The sequence below is a fragment of the Choloepus didactylus genome, chromosome 5, assembly GCF_015220235.1.
Source record: "Choloepus didactylus isolate mChoDid1 chromosome 5, mChoDid1.pri, whole genome shotgun sequence".
Taxonomy (NCBI): domain Eukaryota; kingdom Metazoa; phylum Chordata; class Mammalia; order Pilosa; family Megalonychidae; genus Choloepus; species Choloepus didactylus.
The window spans coordinates 18079963-18102223 of NC_051311.1; the positions used below are offsets into that span (position 1 = coordinate 18079963).

Below are 22261 nucleotides of genomic sequence, written 5' to 3' on the forward strand. Positions count from 1 at the left end.
CTCACTGCATTTCTTTTCCTGCCATTGTTACTGTGTTTCATGTCATAATTATGAATAAAAATAACTTGGCTGTATAGGAGGGTGGTGCAAAAAATGATCCAGGCTGGGTGTCAAATTCATTAGGTATGCTCTTGATTTGAAATAGCCCCAAATTGGAAACAAGCGAAATGCCCATTAGCTCTAGAATGGATCAACTGTAGCATTATCACACAACACTACCCAAAATGGGCTCTGGCCCTCAACTTGGATGAAAGCACAGAAATAATAACCAGCAAGAGAAGCCAGAAACAAAAGAGCAAATAACGTATGATTTATGTGAAGTTCAAGAAAAGGGAAACTCAGCTACAGTGATATCAGAATATTGTGGGAGGCAGGGATGATTGGAAAGGGCACAAGTGGGCTTTCTGAGGCTCAGGAAATGTTCTATCTTAATCTGGGTGGCAGTTACATGGGTTTATGAATACATGAAGAAAAATTCTTCAGCCTTCATATAGGTATACTTTAAAGTTTTTAAAGGCCTTATCTATTGTCCATAAAAGCATACAATTAACAGAAAGAAAAAGTGAGATTCAAAAAATGTAAAATATTTACACGAGTCCTTAAAATAGAGTTAAAAGTAGTTCAGAAATAGTGGCACTGTGTTTTTTTTTTAATCTCAAACCATGACTATGTTCTGTCCCTTAACGTGATAGTTTGGTCGAGAGAGATTACTGGAAAGAAGAAAGTACTTGTGCAGGAAAAGGCTATCAAAATTAAACAGAGCGTATAGGAGCTGAGGGAGTATATGAGAAAAAATAAATGCTGTGCTTTGAAAATTACTCTTCCCTGGCACATTGTCAAAGTGTCCCAGAGTGAAGCAACGGAGCCTTGGTGGGCACAAGTTTAAATTAGAAAGGACCACCTGCCTAGTGTTTTGCAGCTCTGGTGTTAATAAAGTTGCATTCTTGTTCCCCTTCAGAGGTTGTCTTTGTCCTTGATGGCATTGCGCCCTTGGCAAAGAAGACCTGACACATTCCAAGAGCCCCAGGGGGTGATATCCTTTGCCCAACAACAATTAAAACTTGCCTGGGCTTAATCTGCAAAGATGGTCCCTTCTGCCTAGTTCCCTCAAAAACATCCCAGAAGGAAGGCAAACAGTTAAGGAACACATTGTAACACAGACACTCAGTTCAGGATTTCATCCTGTTGTTTGGGGAAAGGGACTCCCAAGTCATCAGAGTTCAAAACACAAAACGGAACTTCAACTGGCAAAGCTATCAGCACAGAGGGGGACTCCAACGACTCATTTCTTTGCCCCAAAACTTCAAAGTCAGAAGCCTGTAAAGGTATGTGCAGCCATAATATTCATCTCAGCATATCAGATATGGAAAAGGAGCAGAAGAGAAAAGGAAGTGAAGGAAAACGTACCAGAAAACATAAAATATCTGTGCAACAGAAGTCACGTGGGGAGAAGAGAGTAGAGGCGAGATGCTAGATTGGTTTAGGATGTTGACCTGAGTTCAGGGAAAGATAACTACCAGGAGACATGTCACGCCAAGAAAACCACCCAAAATACAACCAGGGAAACACCTTGTATAACCAACTCCTTGACAAGGTGGTGACAGTCACAAATGTCTTTAATCCCAGATACTTCCAGGAACAAGAAATTCAAAGCCCATCCAGTCTTTCCTCCTCCCTCCCCACTAAAACCTGTATCTGGAAAGTCTCTTACAAAGGGGTTAATTCCCTCATTCCATAGAAAGGGCCCCAAAAGCAAAGAGCAGATGTGAGAATGAGTTATTAAACTGTAACCAGAAGAGTAGGGAAGATGGCGGCATAGAGAAGAGTGGAAGCTAAGTAGTCCCCCTGGAACAACTACAAAAAAACAGAAACAACTAGTAAATAATCCAGAATAACTGCAGGGGGACAAACGAGACCATCCACTCATCATACACCAACCTGAATTGGGAGGAATGCCTGTGAACACAGCATAAAATCTGTAAGTAAAACCTGCGGAACCAACTCGTGGGACCCCCTCCCCCATAGCCCGAGCTGCAAAGCCTCGTGGTGCCAGAGAGAAGCTCTCTCCCAGCAAGCGAATATAGCTCAGCTGAGCTCCAACTGGGGTTTTAAGTAGCGAGTGTGAACTGCTCACTACAGGTACGCAGCCCCAAAAAAACAGACAGAGGCTTTGGGTGACGACTGACCTGGGAGAGCCAGAGGGTCGCCTTGGACTGGGTCTGAAGGGGACTATCTGTTTCTTTTTTGGCTCAGTGGAGAAAGCCCCAGTCATTTTCAGTTTCCAGGGCTGTGAAGCGGAGAGGGGTGGAGACAGCACAAGCAGAGAGAGAGACCACTGAAATGCTAATGACCTCCACCTGGGTGGTCTGTCTTCTCTAGGAGGAAAGGGGTGGGGCCCTTTCCATTCAAAACCAGACCCCAGAGCCTGGGGGAACACGGCCACACCTCCTCACACCAGTCAAGAATTATAGGCTAACAGGCATCACCTGCTGGGCAGAAAAGCAGTGACCTGAGGCATCACAGGGTGGAGCAATTTTCTAAGACACACCCACAGGGAAACCAGATACTGAATATTTCTTCCCTCTGGGACCTGAGCCTGTTCTGGTCTGAGAAAACCCGATTTGGATAACCAAGGAAACCATGCCTAGACAACAGAAAATTACAATCTACACTAAGAAAAACAAAGTTATGGCCCAGTCAAAGGAACAAACGTACCCTTCAACTGAGATACAGGAATTTAAACAACTAATGCTAAATCAATTCAAAAAGTTTAGAGAAGATATTGCAAAAGAGATAGAGGCTGTAAAGGAAGCACTGGGCATGTATACGGCAGAAATCAAAAGTTCAAAAAAACAACTAGTAGAATCTATGGAAATGAAAGGCACAACACAAGAGATGAAAGACACAATGGAAACATACAACAGCAGATCTCAAGAGGCAGAAGAAAACACTCAGGAACTGGAGAACAAAACACCTGAAAGCCTACACGCAAAGGAGCAGATGGAGAAAAGAATGAAAAAATATGAGCAACGTCTCCAGAAACTCAAGGATGAAACAAAGTACAATAATGTACGCATCATTGGTGTCCCAGAAGGAGAAGAGAAGGGAAAGGGGGCAGAAGCAATAATAGAGGAAATAATTAATGAAAATTTCCCATCTCTTATGAAAGACATAAAATTACAGATCCCAGAAGCGCAGCATACTCCAAACAGAAGAGATATGAATAGGCCTACGCCAAGACACTTAATAATCAGATTATCAAATGTCAAAGACAAAGAGAGAATCCTGAAAGCAGCAAGAGAAAAGCGATCCATTACATACAAAGGAAGCTTAATAAGACTATGTGCGGATGTCTCAGCAGAAACCATGGAGGCAAGAAGGAAGTGGTGTGATATATTTAAGATACTGAAAGAGAAAAACCGCCAACCAAGAATCCTATATCCAGCAAAGCTGTCCTTCAAATATGAGGGAGAGCACAAAATATTTTCTGACAGACAGACAATGAGAGACTTTGTGAACAAGACACCTGTCCTACAGGAAATACTAAAGGGAGCACTACACGGTGATAGAAGACAGGAGTGCGTGGTTTGGAACACAATTTTGGGAAATGGTAGCACAACAATGTAAGTACATTGAACAAAGGTAACTATGAATACGGTTGAGAGAGGAAGGTGGGGAGCATGTGAGACACCACAAGAAAGGAGGAAAGATAAAGACTGGGACTGTGTAACTTGGTGAAATCTAGAGTATTCAACAAGTGTGATAAAATGTACAAATATGTTCTTTTACAAGGGAGAACAAGCAAATGTCAACCTTGCAAGGTGTTAAAAATGGGGAGGCACTGGGGGAGGGATGCAATCAGCATAAACTAGAGACTGTAACTAATAGAATCATTGTATTATGCTTCCTTTAATGTAACAAAGGTGATATACCAAGGTGAATGCAGATAAGAGGGGGGGATAGGGGAGGCATGTTAGACACTTGACATTGGTGGTATTGTCTGATTCTTTATTCTACTTTGATTTAAGGTTATTTTTCCTTTTGCTGCTTCCTAGCTGTCTTTTTTTTTCCTTTTTCTTTTGCCTCTCTACCTTCTTTGACTCTCCCTCCTGCCTTGTGGAAGAAATGTAGATGCTCTTATATAGATAATGGTGAAGGTGGTGAACATATAAATGTATGACCAAGCAGAAAACCATCGATTATTTACTTGGGATGGAATGTATGGTGAGTGAACAAAACCATATTAAAAAAAAATGGGTTGATGACAAAACCTCAAGGGCAATATACTGAGTGAAATAAGCCAGACACATTAGCACAATTATTGCAGGGTCTCACTGATAGGAACTAATTATAATACGTAAACTCACAGACATGAAATATAAGGTACCAAAATATAGGACAAGGCTTAAGAATGGGGAGCGGTTGTTTAGTATGAGCAGAATGTTCAATTAGGATGAACTTAAATGTTTGGAAATGAACAGGGGTGTTGGTAGCAAGACGTGAGAATAAGTAACAGCACCGAATGGTGTGTGAATGAGGTGGAAAGGGGAAGCTCAGAGTCATATATGTCAGAAGGAAAGTTGGAGGTCAAAAGATGGGAATGTATAAAACTGAATCCTATGGTGGGCAATGTCCATGATCAACTGTACAAATACTAGAAATCACTTCCATGAACCAGAACAAATGTATGACAATACAATTAGAAGTTAATAATAGAGGGGCATACAGGGAAGAACTATATACCTATTACAAACTATATACTACAGTTAGTAGTATTTCAACATTTTTTCATAAACAGTAACAAATGTACTATATCAATATTACGAGTCAACAATTGAGGGGGCTTGGTTAGGGATGGGGAGGATTAGAGTTTCCTTTTCTTTTCTTTTTTTTTTCATCTTTCACTTTATTTCTTGTCTGGAGTAATGAAAAGTTTCTAAAAATTGAACAAAAATTAAGTGTGATGGATGCACAGCTGTGTGAGGGTACCCAGGGGCAAGTGATTGTACACTTTGGATCTTTGGATAATTGTATGGTATCTGAACAATCTCAATAAAAAATGGAAAAAAAAAAAAAAAAAAAAAAAAAAAAAAACTGTAACCAATCAGCAAATGCAAGGAATTCCTTGTTGGTCCTCCCAGTTTTCATAAAAGAAGGAAATTATATACCTGTACATGTGTAGGAGTAAGTGGGAAGTAAAGACATGCACCTGGAATGGGAGAGAGAAAATGGTATGGGAGTATGGGCACCTCAAACTTAAAGGAACCAACAGTAAGAAAAGAGTTCAAGACAAGGCTGGTGGTAAATGGGGAAAGACTGGTTCTCTCTGATCCAATTCCTTTCATTATGTTAGCATGGTGTGGAGCATGACTTGCCAGGATTGGGGGGGGGGGGGTGAGGTGGGGGTACTGATTGTTTTTTCTTTCATTCCTTTGGGGTTAAAGAAGTTACCTTTCTATAAAAGAGTATCAATAAGACAACCCTAACACAGCCAGGGCATGGAAGGGGTATGTCCAGATTTGTAGAGAGGTGCATTATTTTTACGGTGAGAGGCAAACTTCAGAAGTGTGCTTCAGCACAAATCTTATACTTTGGGGGCCAATTTCAGTTTCTTGAAAGGCATTATGAAGTTTTCTGCATTTTACTGATTTCCAAACTGACAGAGCTTCACCCCATCACACCCACAAAGTCATTAACTCAAGATACATTAAAACCATAAAACTATTCCATCAGTTTATGGATAAATGCACAACACATGCAATCCATATTTGCAAACAACCCCCAGGGAAACCCAAATGTGCTAAAAACTGCAACATTTCATAGGTATATCACAAATAATAAAGATGAGACAGCATTCCCAAGATGAGGTTTAAGTGATGAGTTTTGTGCCAACAATAGGAGTTCTTAATGTATAACAGCTAGCAAAACAGTTAAATAATTAAGTAACTTCCTGGGATACTGGAAGGGAACAGAGTGTGAAGGAAGAAAGAAAGAATTAAAGAAAGGGATATTATGCATTTAATACAAATTCTAATGATTATTCCCACAAATTTGGGATGGCAGTTACCCTGGGTGATACCTGTTTTGATAATCCTTTTTCTGTTCCAAATGTGTTGGGGGTGGGGGGGAGAGGAATGGAAAAAAAAAAAGGGTAAGTCCATCCTTTTGGCACATGTAAGACATTTCTGTTTGTGTTATCTGGCATACCACAGAGCTCATTTTGCAGTCAGGGGGAGGGCCAGGGGTTAAAAGACAAAGGAAGAATCAGATTCAAAGACCTAGAATGGTTAGAGCTAACAAAGTTACCCCACTCCACTCTGCTCTCTAGCATTAGAATTAGGACCAAAGTAAAGCTTTGTGAGACACATTTAGGTGTTTTTCTTTTATTTATTTGGAAGCAAAAGCAGAACCAGCTTCATGGGTTGCGACTGAGCTGTGCATTAGCACAAAGCCCCATGCTTAGTTTAAAGCTCTGTTGTCACCGTCTTGAAATTCTTAATACTTGTTGAACAACATGCCCTGTATTTTCATTTTGCACCGGGCTCCACAAATTACCTACCTGGTCCTGAATAAGAGTCTTGCTTGTTCTTAGGTGCTTACTCTTCTCCCCTGCTGCTATTCAAACTCTTCCGCACACTAACATGCATTTTGCTCTAAGCTGGACAAGCGCACCACTGGCTCTCGCAAGTCAGAGCAGCAGAGTTCAAGTTCCTCTTAATTCTATGCCATTAAATAGTGTTTCAGTTTTTAACATATTGCCTTCCGCAATTATTTCTCCGCTATTCCCCCTTGCCTCCTCCCCCAAGGTTTTGACAATTTAGGTAGCGTAAGAGGTAATATTAAAACTAGGGAGGATGAAAAATCATTGCCTTTCCCATCACAAAAAAAAGAACAAACAAACTCCCTAAAGTAGTCTAATTATTGGGAGACACCCCCTCTCTGTTCTCCATGGAAGGATGTGGGATCCTTTGGCTGATGTCTCTAGGTACTGTCTGAATTGCTCCCCTGTTAAGAGCTGCATCAAAGACCTTAACATTTGCAACATTTGTGGCACTACACGATCCAGATATGTGATACGAACAAGCTACCTGTAATGGGACAAATTTTAGGCTGAAGACAGAATTTCCTCTTAAGTGATAGAGTACACATTTCTAAAAGTAAAAATACTGGTGAAAATTTAGAAACCCAGGTATATTTCCAACTCTATGTTATTTGGGTCAATTCATAAGAATCTAGCTTTAATTAATATTCATACACTATAAAGAGAGCCCTCTGCCAAAATTACAGCTAATTTATAGTATAGCAGACCAAAATTACAGCTAATACATAAAGATAAGCTTTACGAATTGAATACAGCCAAGTTTGAACGGTCTCAAAAACGAAGAACAGACACCAGTTTGCATGGTGGGTTTTCTAACAATGAAAAATTCAAACAATGCAAGGACAAACAATACCCACCTGGGTACTGTCAAGACTGTGTGAACAGCAAACCTGCTCTGAAGACCACACCAGGATTCAGGGGGTTGAGCCAGATGGTCAAGGAGCAGAGATAAGATCTAGATCTTGAGCACTTTATCCCGTCCTGACAGTGTTTTAAAATCATGAGAAATTATGAGACAGTTGCATGCAAAGTGCTTAGCAATGGGCTATCAGAGGAAAAAATTCCACTGACATCAAATTACCTTTGGAAAAGCTGGAAAACCTTCTGCAAAATTATTATTTTTATTTAGAATAGTGAAGCTTATATTTAGTGGGGAAATATTACAAAACTTGTAGAATGCTACAAATGTGAAGGGTTCAAAAACTCACCACTGCTAGTTAATTGTTTCAAAGTACAAAACTTTATACCAAAGTGTCCTCTCATCGAAACTCTGGTAATTGAAGATGGATTCGCCAACATATACTCCCATCTCCTCCTATACTACCCAGTGAACAATCAGTTACCAACAGCTGGAAATAAAACTAAATATACTAGCTAGGGCAGGTGGCAAGAAGAATGATAGCCTTTAAAACTGTCCTGAAGTTCCAAAAAATAATCCAGGTACCTAATAAACTATCCAGGTAATGTGAAAGTTATGGACTGTTCTTGATTAGGAACCCACATTTTTGACTACTTGTCATTGTTCCCTTATCCTAGAAAACTCTGATGACATATATACAAACAAAAATTGCCACTATATTATGTCACTGTTTAAAACACAATAGAAAACTGGTCAGGCATTGTGGGAACAGGAAACTCTTGAAACACCTGAATCATTATGCAAACAAGAGTAACAGAAATCTCAGAGGATTACAAATAAATCAAAATGCATTACATTTATACCTGTGTTAACCATCAAGGTGGGAGGCATATTTACAGAAAGAGTGAATATGGGAAAATTCTGAGTAATTGGTATGATTATGGTTGAATTATATTCATTCACCAAATTACATTTATGAAGTTATGATGTTAGAAGTTTTCTTTTCTCATGATGATGTCGGTGGTGGCATTTTGTTTTAGTTCATAATCTTTATTCTTTCTGAACAAAATGAAGCAATGAACACTATGTATGATTAATAAGTACCCTAAGTTTTTTAAAGAATGGTACCCAACAGAACTACAAAATATCCATTGCTTTTGATTACTGAAAATTTCATTTATTTTTGCAAATTAGATTTGTTAAACTGTGTGTGTGTTTATTGACGGAAAACTTGAAAATCGTCAACTCTTCCATGATATTAACACGCAAGCAGCACCCAGGGAGATACATTCACGCAACGACAGAAAAGGTGGGTGGTTTTCTTTTCTTCCTTTAATGACCTACTTGCTGAAAACATTCTGAACAATTTAGCAGAGCTGTAATTGGTCTACTTCCATGATGCTTGTCAAACTCTGTTCTAAAAGTCGAAGAAAACCAGGCACCTAGAATTAGGCAGAATAAGAATTGGCTTACTCTTGCATTCATTAATGCTTCAATGATTGCATAAAGTAAAAATCTGTGGTGGCTGGAAAAATTAATTAAAGCTCTCAAAGGCGTTCTATGTTTACTAGTTACTTGTAAAACAAAAGGTAATACAAATATGAAAAGGGCTTTCCATCACAATTTTGTAGCTATAAGATATTTTTGAAACCTTGCCTAACAGCAAAATTAGTTTACTGTTAAACAATCATAGTTTTCAATCTAAAAATGGAAAGGTAATAAGTTAGTTAAAATATGAAATTTTGCTGAAAATACAAAATGATTTACAATAAAGCATAACCCTTATTTAGGCATTACCTAATTAAGATTTCCTGAACAAAATTGGAAGGCAGAACAAGTATGAAACCAAACCTTCAAACAAAAGGAGCATAGAGCATTCATGTACTGAAGAAGGCAAGGAAAAGAAACATAATGGAATAATTTTCAGTTTTTCTATTACCTTCTCAAATTTAATTTCAAATATGGCCAGAAAAAATAACTTGGCAAATCACAAAATCAATGCTATTTTAAAAATCCTTTCCTTCTGGACTTCTTACAGGGCAAATCAGGATACAAGTACAGGAGGTCTATAGAAAAATCTGGATCTAGAGCCAACCACAAGAATTCCACCACTCGTGAAGGTCCTTACAGTTTTTCATAATGAAACAATTTTATTTTAATCCATGCACGTGAAGACAGAAAATAAGTTTGCTGCCTGGCATTTAGGATAAAGTATCTCAAATATAATGTTAGTATGTATCTTTAACATGGCATGTATTTTATAGCTAAAAATATGTGTATATATAATGGATAGGTCCAATTGTTCTAAAGTTGTGCTTAAAATGCAATAAAAAATATAAACATGAAAAACAAGTTTAACATATAAAATCCTTTTCAAATTATACCCCAAAATCCTTAAATCTATACATATCTTTCGTTTCAGTGAAAGAGAAATTATCACTCAGGAAGAAGACAAACATGATTTTACAAAAAAAAAAAAAAAGGCCTAAGACAAAGGAATGTTAAAAATGAAATTACGTTGGTCCCAGCTCTTGACTCACCTCTTCCCAACAATCATTATAGCTCTATAATGACAACACTGGCTAGTCCGGGAGATGCACAAAGGTGGGAATTCTGTGTGTTTTGACCTAGCTCAGCTTCCCAAGAGCTGGAGACAACCTTGGGCAAGTCATGTGAAACTTTGCTGGTCAGTTTCCTTATCTGGAAAACTGGGGCAATAATTCCTACCCCAATAGGGTTCACTGTGTTGTACAGTCCTATGTTTTATCTTTTAATTTTTATCCTAGTAATACATACACATATTAAGCACATTCACCGGTGGTTCAGTGCTGTTGATTACGCTCACAACAATGTGCTACCATCACCACCAACCATTTCCACACCTCTACCATCAACCTAAACAGAAATTCACAACAAGTTAAGCATCAACTCCCCATTCTCTTAATCCCATTTATCTCCTGATAACAAAATTCTAGATTCTAACACTTACTATAATTAGTTCATAACAGTGAGATCACACATTTGTCCTTTTGTGTCTCACTTATTTCACTCAGCATAATGTCCTCAAGATTCATCCATGTAGTTGCATGCATCAGGACTTCATTCCTTTTTACAGATGAATAATATTCCATTGTATGAGCATACCACATTTTGTTTATCCATTCATTGCTTGATGCACACTGGGTTGCTTCCAACTTTTGGCAACTGTGACTAATGCCACTATGAACATTGATTTATAAATATCTCTTTGAGTCCCTGCTTTCAGTTCTTCTGGGTATATATTTAGTAGCTAAATTCTAAACTTAGCTTCCTGAAGAACTGCCAAACTGTCTTCTACAGCTGCTGTACCATTTTATACTCCCACCAGCAACAAATCAGTGTTCCTATTTCTCCACATCCTCTCCAGCACTTGACTTATTTTAGCAATGTTTTGTAGTTTTTTGTGTACAAGTGCTTTACACCCTTGGTTAAAAGTGTTCCAAGGTATTCGATTCTTTTAGTTCCTATTGTAAATGGCATTTGTTTCCTTGATTTCCTCTCAGATTGCTCATTACTAGTGTATAGAAACACTACTGATTTTTGCATGTTGATCTTGCATCCAGCCACTTTGCTGAACTTCTTTAGTAGCTCTAGTACTTTTGTTGCAGATTTTTCCAGGACTTTCCATACAAAGGATCATGTCATCTGCACATAGTGAAAGTTTACTTCTTTGTTTCTAATTTGGATGGTTTTTATTTCTTTTTCTTGCCTAACTGCTCTATCCAGATCTTCCAGCACAACATTAAATAACGGTGACCGTGGGCATCCTTGTCTTGTTTCTGATCATTAAGGGAAAGCTTTCAGTCTTTTACCATTGAGTACAGTGTTAGCTATGAGTTTTCATATATGCCCTTTATCATGTTGAGGAAATCTCCCTCTATTCCAATTTTTGAAATGTTTTTACCAATAAAGGATGCTGTATTTTGTCAAATGCCTTTTCTGTGTCATCTGAGATGATCATGTGGTTTTTTCCCCATTTTGTTAATGCAGGATATTACATTAATTGATTTTATTATGTTGAACCTCCCTTACCTACCTGGGATAAAACCCATTTGATCATGGTATATAATTTTTTTAATGTGCTGTTGGATTCGATTTGCAAGTATTTTGTTGAGGATTTCTACATCTATATTCATAAGAGAAATTGGTCTGTAATTTTCTTTTCTTGTATTATCTTTATCTGGCTTTAGTATCAGAGTAATGAATGAAGTGGATAGTGTTTCTTCCTCTTCAAATTTTGAGCAGGATTGGTATTAATTCTTCTTGGGATGGTTGGTAGAATTCACTTGTTTTGAAACCATCTGGTCCTGGGCTTTTCTTTCTTGGTAAGTTTATGACGACTGATTCAATCTCTTTACTTGCAATTGGTCAGTTGAGTCTTCAATTTCTTCTTGAGTGTAGACTGTGTGTTTCTAGGTATTTGTCCATTTCATCTAGGTTTTCTAATTTTTAGCATACAGTTGTTCATAGAATCCTGTTATGATCCTTTTTATTTCCGTGGGGTCAGTAGTAATGTCCCCTCCTCTCATTTCTGATCTTATTTGCCCCTTTTCTCTTTTTTTTCTTTGTCAGTCTAGTTAAGTGTTTGTCAATTTTATTGATCTTCTCAAAGAAACAATTTTTTTTGTTAATTCTTTTTTATTCTCAATTTCATTTATTTCTGCTCTAGTCCTTGTGATTTCTTCCCTTCTGCTTGCTTTGGGATTAGTTTGCTGTTCTTTTTCTAATTCCTCCAGGTGTGCCACTAGGTCTTTGATTTTAGCTCTTTCTTCTATTTTTAATGTGAGTATTTAAGGCTATAAATGTCCCTCTCAGCATGGCCTTCACTACATTCCATAAATTGTGTTCTCATTTTCAGTTGTCTCCAGATATTTACTGATTTCCCTTGCAATTTCTCCTTTGATTCACTGATTGTTTAAGAGTGTGTTGCTTAACTCCCATATATATTTGTGAATTTTTCAGTTCTCTGCCTGTTTTTGATTTCCAGCTTCATTCCATTGTGGTCAATGAAAGTACTTTATGTAATTTCAATCTTTTAAAATTTATTGAGACTTGTTTTGTTACCCAAAATGTGGTCTATCCTGGAGAACAATACAGGTGTATTCGAGAAGAATGTATATCCTGCTGTTTTGGGGTACAATGTTCTGTACCCATCTGTTAAGTCTAGTTCATTTATATTATTCCAGTTCTCAGTTTCCATATTGATCTTCTGTCTAGATTTTCTATCTATTGAAGAAAGTGATTGAAGACTTCTACTGAATTCTACAGCTATTATCATAGTGGTATCTATTTCTCTCTTCAGTTTTGCCAGTGTTTGCTTCATGTACTTTGGTGCACCTTGATTAGGTGCATAAATATTTATGATTATTTCTTCTTGGTGGATTAATATTAATAAACAGTGTCCTTCCTTGTCTCTTACAACAGTTTTGCATTTAAAGTCTATTTTGTCCTATATTAATATACCTACTCCAGCCCTTTTTTGGTTACTATTTGAATGAAGCATCTTTTTCCAACCCTTCACTTTCAACCTATTTGTGCCTTTGAGTCTAAGGTGAGTCTCTTGTAACCAACACATAGTTGGATCACACTTTTTATACATTTTGCCAATCTGTGTCTTTTGATTGGGAACTTTAACACATGAAAATTCAATGTTATTACTGTAAGGGAAGTATTTACTTCAGACATGTCATCCTTTCATTTTTTTTTTTAACTTTTCTATACTTTTTTAAATATTCATTTTATTGAGATATATTCACATACCACACAGTCATACAAAACATATCATACATTTGATTGTTCACAGTACCATTAAACAGTTGTACATTCATCACCAAAATCAATCCCTGACACCTTCATTACCACACACACAAAAATAACAAAAACAATAATTAAAGTAAAAAAGAGCAATTAAAGTAAAAAAGAACACTGGGTGCCTTTGTCTGTTAATTTGTTTGTTTCCTTCCCCCATTTTTCTACTCATCCATCCATAAACTAGACAAAGGGGAGTGTGGTCCATATGGCTTTCCCAATCACACTGTCACCCCTCATAAGCTACATTTTTATACAATCGTCTTCAAGATTCATGGGTTCTGGGTTGTAGTTTGATAGTTTCAGGTATCTACTGCCAGCTACCCCAATTCATTAGAACCTAAAAAGGGTGTCTATATTGTGCATAAGAGTGCCCAACAGAGTGACCTCTTGGCTCCTTTTGGAATCTCTCTGCCACTGAAGTTTATTTCATTTCCTTTCATTTCCCCCTTTTGGTCAAGATGTTCTCGATCCCATGATGCCAGGTCTACATTCCTCCCCAGGAGTCATATTCCACGTTGCCAGGGAGATTCACTCCCCTGGGTGTCAGATCCCAGGTAGGGGGGAGGGCAGTGATTTCACCTGCCAAGTTGGCTTAGCTAGAGGGAGAGGGCCACATCTAAGCAACAAAGAGGCATTCAGGAGGAGGCGAAAATGAAAGGTTTTTGTTTTGGTATTCAAAAATTTCCTAATGGCAATTCCATTCTAAAAATGGTGCGCTAGAATTAAACTGGAGGCAGTGGAGGGGCAGTGGAGGGGATACGGAGTGCCAGTTTCCCTTAGTCACGACTGACTTAACTGAAATTCTGTTTACTTATCTGTAAAATGAGGATAATGCCTGCTTTATGCTGTTGCAAGAATCAAAACTGATGAACGTAAAGCCGTTTTATTTAGAAGGTTCTAAAAAAGTATAGCTGATGTTATCATCAGCAACATGCACTTTATGGGTGGATGTTTGTAGTTGAGGGTTATCGTAGCCAAACTATTTAAACTCTCCCTCATTTGGAAGGACAGTTTTGCTGGATAAAGAATTCTAGGCTGGCAGTTTTTCTCTTTCAGCACCTTAAGTTTGTCATACCACTGCCTTCTCCCCTCCATGGTTTCTGATGAGAAATCAGACCTTAGTCTTATCAAGCTGGCTCTCCTGTATGTGATCGACTGCTTTTTCCTTGCTACTTTCAGGATTCTCTCCTTTGGCATTTGACATTCTGATTAGTATGTGTCTCAGAGCAGGTCTGTTAGGATTTATTCTCTTTAGGGTATGTTGTGCTTCTTGTACATGTATATTTACATGTATATTTATGTCTTTCATAAATTAGGAAATTTTGGGCCTTTATTTCCTCTCATATTCTTTCTGTCCGTTTTCCCTTCTTTTTCTCCATGCTGTCATGCAAATACCTAAGACACTGTTCAACTTTATCCATTCTTTTCTCTATCTATTCTTCTGTCGGTAAGATTTCCATTGTCCTATCTTCTACTTCACTAAATAGTTCTTCTTCCTGTTCAAATCTACTATTGTATGCCTCTAGTGTATTTTTAATCTCTTCTTTTGTGCCTGATTCATACCCATAATTTCTGTTACATTTCTTTTATACGATCAAATTTTTCTTTATGGTCACATATTGTCTTCTTACTATCCTTTTATCTCTTTAGTCATATTTTCCTTCATCTCCTTGAATTGATTTAGGACATTTGCTTAAACATCTTTGATGAGTTGTTCAAAATTCTGTGTCTCCTCTGAAGTTTTAATTTGTTCTCTTGACTGGGACATATCTTCCTGTTATTTAGTATGGCTTGTGATTTTTGCTGATGTCAATGCATCTGATTATTTTGAATTACTTGAATTACTTGATTCCTTTGAAGGTCAGTTTCTCTCTCTTGTCTGGAGTTTGCTCCAAGAGAAAGCTCTCTTTCCTCTGTTCCTTCTCTGGGAATCTTGATCTGTTCTGTTTGTTGTTGTTTTGCCTCTATATTTACATTCCTTTTATTGTCTCTAGCTACTTTTGCATGGAGGGCAATTACTGGAAGGAGGCTCACCAGGGAGAGGATTTTCCCCAGTCTGTATCTCCCAGTCAAAACAGGGTCAGAGACCCATGAAGGGGGCACAGACTGGCTCCAAGGTGCCCCAGGGAGTGTATCAGGAAGGGAGCCAAAAGCCTCTCTGACAGCTCCCCAAATCTGTGCTTTCCTGGTCTGCCCAGCAAATGCAGCCCTGCAGCTAACTGTCCCCCACAGCCCTGAGGAAGTGCTGTGTCTTTAAATCTCCACCCCAGGGTGGAGTTGAAATAATGGCTGCCACCACCTTTGCCCAGGATGGGTTGAGATACTAGCTCAGGGCCAGTATCCAGCATTCGAAATTCCCTACTCAAAAGCCATGATCAGTGATCCACATGCCCACCCCTGTTTGGGGGAAAGAGGATTTTTATGCCCCTCTGTATCCCCAGCAAGCTAGCCAGGGACTGGACCCCAAGGTGGCCCACCACAAGAGTGGGGGCGGGTACCAGCAGCCACCACACGGAGAGAGCAACTCATGTTCTCTACCACAGTTTATCAGCCTCTCCCTCTCGCCCTCCCCTGGACACTGTGCAGCGTTCTTCTGGCCTCCACTTGCTTCAGACAGTACCTGCCTGTTTCCTAGCTGTTTTGGTGGGAGGACTGAGTTCTTGGAGCTCCCGAATCCACCAGCTTCCCGCAGTCTCTATTACTATTTTTTAAAACGTAAATGTAACTGATGAATCATTTTTTAAAGTTAATGTAAATAATTCTCCCAGCAGCTATGCAAAATCTAAACCCACACAAGTGATAATCAATCAACAAAGCTACTTAGAGTTCAATATTCATAAATATTTGGTACCTAAAGTCCAATACACAAAATAACTTATTTTTCTGAATTTAAAGGCATGCCTTAGAACCAGCCCACAACTGGTCAATCATTTCAAGTTATTTTCAAGTATTAACATAACTGTGTTCTTTGCACTTTTACAAATATAGAAACAAACATAGTAAAGTGAACAATAAATCAAAAAAGCAAACACCTCCTGGTTAGTAAAGTGTATGTGTGTGCATGTGTGCAATTGACCACTTGCTTTCTTTTTGATTGAGCTCTTTGTCTTCACCTTTCCTAGGTCTAGTCTGTGAAATACAAAGATGTATAAACCCTTATTTTTATTACAAAGCAGCCCCGACACACTTTTATGGCTTGAAATTTGATCTCAACAACATCTGTGCAATTACAAAGTATCTCTTATAGGAATAACAAAGCCATGTATCATAAATACATACCAGTAGCACAATGTTCAAATCATTAAGTTTTATTTCATTACAATCCACTCTGAAATGCACATGGTCCAGCTTACAATTTATCACAATTATTCAATCCCTTTGCATCAAGAGAACTACCAAATAAGTGGCAGTCTTATTCTTTCTGCCTAGTATAAGGACAGAAAGAAAATTCAGACAATACGGCACCAAAGGAAAAGGGCAAACAAATTCATTTCCTGTAGAATTTAAAAAAAAAAAAAAAAAAAAAAAAAAGAGGCTAAAAATAGTTTTCTGTTCAATATTCTCTGGAGATCAGCTTCCATGTTTCAAAATTTATGGAGGAAAACACTTAGGTTCAATATGCTAAGATCACTTATCTTTTACCAAAATTTTTGTTAATTTTTATTTTAAATTTGCCTTTTAAAATTATGTTGTATCATAGACTGTGGATTTATAATGCCAAGCTTTATTATATGCAGATCTTTTTATAAACCAAGTTACTAAAACTATAACATTCAGTAAGAGAATACCACTAGTCCATCTTTTTTTTAAATCATTTGTATGTCAAATATAACATATATACATAGAAGTGATAACTTTCCAAGTGCAATTTAACAAGTAGTTAGCAAATTTTTAAAAATATTATAGGTTACAGCTCCACAGTTTCAGTTATTATAAAATATAACATATATACAAAAAGGGGTGTAAATCTCCCTGGCAATGCAAAATATGACTACCAGGGAGGAATCTGGACCTGGCATCATGGGATGGAGAACACCTTCTTGACCAAAAGGGGAATGTGAAATGAAATGAAATAAGTTTATCTAAATTGTAGCTTATGAGGGGTGACAATGTGATTGGGAAAGCCATATGGACCACCCTCCCCTTTGTCCAGTGTATGGATGGATGAGTAGAAAAACGGGGGCAAAAAAAAACAAAAAAGAACAAAAAAAAAACCACCCAGTGTTCCTTTTTACTTCAATTGTTCTTTTTCACTTTAATTTTTATCCTTATTATTTTTGTGTTTGTGGTAATGAAAATATTCAAAAATAAATTTTGGTGATGGACGCACAACTATATGGTGGTACTGTGAACTGACTGTACGCTTTGTATGACTACACGGCATGTGAATATATCTCAACAAAATTGAATTATTTAAAAAAAAAACAAAAACGAAAAGGTATAGCTTTCAAATTACAATTTAACAAATAGTCATAGAACAAATTTCAAAGGATGCTTTGTGTTACAGTTCCACCATTTCAATTCTTTCCTTCTAGCTATTCTAGTACCCTAGCAACTAAGAAAAAGAAAATTATATAAAGATTCAGTATTCATCATCCTTTGTTAAAGTCCATCTTGTCTGTTGCTACCCCTTCCTCTAGTTTAATCACTTTTCCGATCTTCAAGGATGTCTAGGCTGTGACTACCCTAACCTGTTCATGTTGAAAAGGTGTGTCAACTTTATGAGCAAAGAGGACACATCTAGTTGATGCTCCTGATGAGGCTATTGCCTCTGGGTTTTAGAACGTAGCTGGCATAGGAGCACTCTAAAGGATTTAAGTTTCTAAAGAATAAATTTAGTGAGTAAAACTTTTATAGAGTCCCAGACAGGGATCTGGGTATTCTTTAAGGTTTTGGGGACTACTGTTGACTTGGGCTTAATATATTGTGGTCATTTGGCATATCTAGGTGAAGCTTGCATAGGAGCAACGTCCAGGACAGCCCCTTGACTCTATTTGAATTCTCTTAGCCACTAAAACCTTATTTTGTTGCCTTTTTTCCCCCTTTTGGTCAAAAGGGCATTCTCAATCCCTCGATGCCAGGGTCAGGCTCATTCCTGGAATCTGTGTCCCACATCACCAGAAGGCTCATTCATCTTGGGGGTCTTGTCCCACATTGGGCGGGATAGTAATGAATTTATTTGCAGAGTTAGGCTTCGAGAGAGAAAGTCCACATTTGAGCAACAAAAGACTGGAGGTAACTTCTAGGCATAATTCTAGGTGGGCTTAGCCTCCCCTTTACAAAGTCCCCAACTCAAGCAAGCCTCAATATCGAGGGCTTGACTTACAAAGCAAGGGGTTCGTAAGTTCACATAGTACATGTTATGTCCACAATAATCCATCCATATCTCACATTATCATCACTTAGTTATACAATCCTCGTCACTCTCCATTATAAACAATTTTCATGACCCAAAACATCTCGCAGTTCCTGTCAGCCCTCAATTATCTGTCCCTAGTATTTGTGTAATATTAGTATGGTATTCCTATTAATTACAGTCCCTAGTATGCAATATGTAGATTTTTCCCATATACCCTTCTCCTGGCAACTCTCTGCACTAGCGTCATTCCTTAGAAGTATATCATGCAAGCACCTATCAATATTTGTGGTGATCTGTGGGAAACATGCCTTTAAGCAACCACTTTCAATCCTACTTGCCTTCAATACAGCTCTGATACTTATAATCCCATTAACACACTATCAAATATATGGAATGCTTCACAAATTTGTGTGTCATCCTTGTGCGGGGACCATACTAATCTTCCCTGTATCGCTCCAATTTTAGTGTATGTGCTGCCGAAGCGAGCACCACCACTAGGCCATCTTCACGGGAAAAGTTTTTAAATTGAGAAATACATGAATGTGCATACTCACACATACATATTTGTGCATGTGTATAAAATAATAACCCTGGATCTAGCTTTAAAAGGCAAGAAGCTAAATTCAGAGAAAGGAAAAAAAATGTTTTTCTTCCTTTAAAAACTGTTCCTTCTTTGAAACACTGATCATGATATTTTAAGTTAACCATCACATGGAGAAGTCATAGGACTCGTTTAGTCAATTCGAACTCACAAAAGAGACAGCCACCCTCAAAGAATAAAGACTAAACTCCAAGGACCAGTGAGCCTGGGAAGATACAGATTATATATTTATTATTATTATATATATATAATTGTAATATATTATATATGAGATATAATCTTTATATATATCTATATATATAACCTTTTAACTTATATTCAGTATGATCACAGAGCTTGGGTGGGGAGGAAACAGAGAAAGAGCACAAACTTCTCTATCATCTCCTCTAAAATTCAGGCTTCCGAATTTTTATTATAAATTCTTTTGGAAACTTAACATGCAGTTGTATTTGTTTATTAAATGTTTAATGATGTTCCACTAGCAATGACTGGCAAATGAAGAACCAAAATAAAATCAAACCAAGGAGAACCCAAGATGGTGGCTAGGTAAGACAAGGCAAAAAAACACCTCCATGAAAAATACTAGATAAAAGCCAGAAAGTGACTCAGAACACCAGTTCCAGCAACACACCAGCCAGACAAGGTCTGCTAAATCCACAGGGACCGTGCATTTGGTGAAACCAGGAGTCTGCATTCTGAAACAAGTGAGTGAGCCGGCTGAAAGTCCAGCGGCCACGCTGTGGTGAGGGGAAACCGTGGGCTGGCGTATGGAGACAGACTAGTTCTTTTTTAAAAACAAAACAAAACAAAAAACTGGGACCGACTGCGGATACAACAGTGAGAACTGTGCAGTGAGGCACAGCAGGAGCGGGCTCTCCCAATGCCTCGGTGTCTGGCATGGAGGATAGTCCTACCCACACCCGCTGCAGACTGTCTTGGGGCCAGGGGATTAGAGGGGAGCCAAAAGGAGAAAGAAACCACGCCCCTTGCAGCCATCTCCTCAATGGACTGGGGACGCTCCTGCCCTGGGCCGGACCCACAGCCCAGAGCCACGCCAAGAAACCCAGTGTGACGGGGAATGATTCCCGCAGCACCGCACACACGCCATAATATCAGCTGTGGACAGTGGCCTTTATGGCACCCACAGCTAACTATCCTGGAGCTGGGAAGGTGGAGCTGTGCAAAGAGGGGGAAATTAATATGCCCCACTCAACCATCTTTACAGCAGGCTGGGAATGCCCCTGCATGGCCCAGCGGCCCAAGGCTTCCCTGGAGGGCCGGCGCACACTTGTGACATGGCACAGCCTTCCCTCGACAGGGGTCCTGGAAGAGCACTGCTGAGAAGGGGGACCCACTCAAAAATCCCAGGGACCCTACACCAATACCAAGGACTTGTGAGTCAGCAGCAGAGACAATCTGTGGCAGGACTGAGGTGAAGCCTTGGACTCTTGCAACAGCCTTAAATCTCCAGGAACACCTAGGAGCTTTGATTATTAAAGCTGCCCTGCCTCCCTAATCGCTCAGACACATGCCCCACATTCAAGGCGGACAGCACCAACAACATACCCAAACTTAGTGCAACAATTGAACCCCACGAGAATCAGATCCCCACACACCACATAGACAAAGCTGAGGAGAAATGATGTGAGGGGAATAGGTGACTCATGGATGTCATCTGCTGGTCAGTTAGAGAAAGTGTACACCACCAAGCTGCAGATCTGACAAATTAGAGACTGGTATTTTATAGACCCTAAAAGAACCCTATCAAGTAAAGCAAATGCCAAGAGGCCGAAAACAAGAGAAAATCTTAAAGCATATGATAAAACCAGACGAAATGGAGAACCCAAACCCAAACACCCAAATCAAAAGATCAGAAGAGACACAGCACTTGGTGCAATTAATCAAAGAACTAAAGCCAAACAACAAGAGCATGGCACAGGATATAAAGGACATGAAGAAGAGCATGGCACAGGACATAAAGGACATAAAGAAGACCCTAGAAAAGTGTAAAGAAGAAATGGCAAGAGAAAAGAAACTGCTGGCCAAATTAAAAAGACATTGGATAACTCATAATACAAGATTAGAGGAAGCTGAACAATAACTCAGTGCCCTCAAGGACCACAAAATGGAAAACGGAAGAACAAAAGAAAGAATGGGAAAAAAAAATTAAAAAGTTGAAATGGATCTCAGGGATATGATAGATAAAATAAAACATCCAAATTTAAGACTCATTGGTGTCCCAGAAGGGGAAGAGAAGGGTAAAGGTCTACAAAGAGTATTCAAAGGAATTGTTGGGGAAAACTTCCCAAATCTTCTACACAATATAAATACATAAAGCATAAATGCCCAGTGAACTCCAAATAGAATAAATCCAAATAAACCCACTCCAAGACATATTCTGATCAGACTGTCAAATACTGAAGAGAAGGAGCAAGTTCTGAAAGCAGCAAGAGAAAAGCAATTCACCACATACAAAGGAAACAACATAAGACTAAGTTGTGACTACTCAGCGGCCACCATGGAGATGAGAAGGCAGTGGCATGACATATTTAAAATTCTGAGAGAGAAAAATTTCCAACCAAGAATACTTTATCCAGCAAAACTCTCCTTCAAATTTGAAGGAGAGCTTAATTTTTTCACAGACAAACAAATGCTGAGAGATTTTGCTAATAAAAGACCTGCCCTACTGCAGATACTAAAGGGAGCCCTACTGACAGAGAAACAAAGAAAGGAGAGAGAGACATAGAGAAATTTAACAGACATATATGGAACATTACATCCAAATCACCAGGACACACATTCTTCTCTAGTGATCACAGATCTTTCTCCAGAATAGACCATATGCTGGGACATAAAACAAGCCTCCATAAATCTAAAAAAAAAATTGAATTTATTCAAAGCACATTCTCTGACCACAATGGAATACAAATAGAAGTCAATAACCATCAGAGACTTAGAAAATTCACAAACACCTGGAGGGTAAAAATGAGG

General features: G+C 38.5%; 1 protein-coding gene and 1 non-coding gene across 18 annotated transcripts in view; both read right to left on the minus strand.

Annotated features, from left to right (window-relative positions):
* The window catches only part of PARD3 (par-3 family cell polarity regulator), a 680011-nt gene that overhangs the window by 452313 nt on the left and 205437 nt on the right, over positions 1-22261 (minus strand). The window lies entirely within an intron of this gene.
* Positions 19052-19158, minus strand: LOC119535648. Its single transcript, XR_005217260.1, has one exon. It is a non-coding gene; the product is annotated as a U6 spliceosomal RNA (small nuclear RNA).